This window comes from Rattus rattus, chromosome 7 (genome assembly GCF_011064425.1).
Source record: "Rattus rattus isolate New Zealand chromosome 7, Rrattus_CSIRO_v1, whole genome shotgun sequence".
NCBI classification, from domain to species: Eukaryota; Metazoa; Chordata; class Mammalia; order Rodentia; family Muridae; genus Rattus; species Rattus rattus.
In genome coordinates this window covers 91,311,664-91,313,060 of record NC_046160.1, presented here as the reverse complement: position 1 = coordinate 91,313,060, position 1,397 = coordinate 91,311,664, and the positions used below count along the sequence as shown (strand labels likewise).

The 1,397-nt window shown below is 43.5% G+C and overlaps 1 non-coding gene across 1 annotated transcript; it reads left to right on the top strand.

Annotated features, from left to right (window-relative positions):
• The first annotated feature begins 481 nt into the window (after positions 1–481).
• LOC116906484 lies at positions 482–598 on the top strand. The gene has a single exon (XR_004388727.1). It is a non-coding gene; the product is annotated as a small nucleolar RNA SNORA76 (small nucleolar RNA).
• The last annotated feature ends 799 nt before the right edge of the window (positions 599–1,397 follow it).

Genomic DNA, 1,397 nt, shown 5'->3' with positions numbered 1-1,397 from the left:
TATCTGACATCTTCTGACCTCTATGGGCAGCCACAAGCATGTGTATATATACAGAGATACACACAGACAGACAAACTCACACAGACACACACAAGTAAAAATAAAATTTAGAAAGAAAAAAACGGAGGCCAGCATTGCTAAAGCATTGCCTTGTGGGAGGAAGGTAGCTGTAGGTTAGAAGGGACTGATATTTCACTTTCTGGGTGGTGTCTCTGCAGGCAAACAAGTTCTACTTTGGCCTAGATGCTGTAGAGGCTTCTTGACCTGCTGCTCTACAATGTGGCATTTATGAGGCAGTGGTGAACACGGTCTTGCAAACACTAAGAAGAAAGTGGCACAGTGGAGCCCTGATATCCAGAGAGTGTGCCTGCCTGCCTTCCAGACCCGTGCACTGGCATAAGAATTAATAAATCTAGGAAAGTTACCAGTTGAAGCCTCACAAATAAGGTTATAACTTAGCAAATAAAAACATAAGCACTACACACTACCTTTGAGCCCCCGGCGCACCTTCTTGTGGTGCCGGGGGTTAGGCTGTGGCGCTATAGCACTTTGCTGGCACATAACTGGGGCTGCCTGCCCTTCTCCCCGAGCTGAAATGATGGGGTGCTTTCCCAGCATGCACGAAGCCCTCCAGCACCATAGAAAACCAGCATGGTGGCACACTCTTGTAATCTTGACATCTAGGAAGTGCAGACAGAAGAACCAGGAGTTGGAGGATATCTTCAACTAAACAGTGAGTTCCAGGCTAACCTGTCTTTAAAAAAAAAAAAAAAAAAAAAAAAAAACAATATCAAAACAAAATAAATCATTCTGGTGCCAATACGAGTGACCATGGGCTGAGAGCAGAGATTCAGGTTACCCCAAGTTCCATGTTCCAACATGGAATCAGGATCAAGACAGTTTTATAATAATAGAACAAAGTCCTAAATCAAGGCATTTAACAGACATAAATTGGTGGCAGGCTTATAGTCAGGCAGAGAAGTCCCAGCTATAGGTCCCTGAGGTTAGCTAATGACTTCCTTAACCCTTTGGTGAAGAACAGGCTTTTGTTGGTTTGATACATTCCAAAGGCTTTTATCTGCACAGCGGGATGTTAGGTCCCATACAGCTGGACAATAAAATGGCTCTTTAAAGGGGGTAAAGATAGCCCAAGAGAAATTGTAATCAGTCTCTGGACCTGTAACATTTCAACCTCTCCAAAGTCATGGATGTTTTAATCAGACAATCAGCTTTTGCAGACACAGTTAGCTTCATTCCAGGGATTCTCATTCATACCACAAATGTTCCTGGTTTATCTGAAGCTTCTAATTTAACTAACGCCCCAGGTTCCTTTTGTTTCTTTGCACTTGTGGTGCATTCCTTGAACCCAGCACCTCACATACAGAGTAACATTGCCA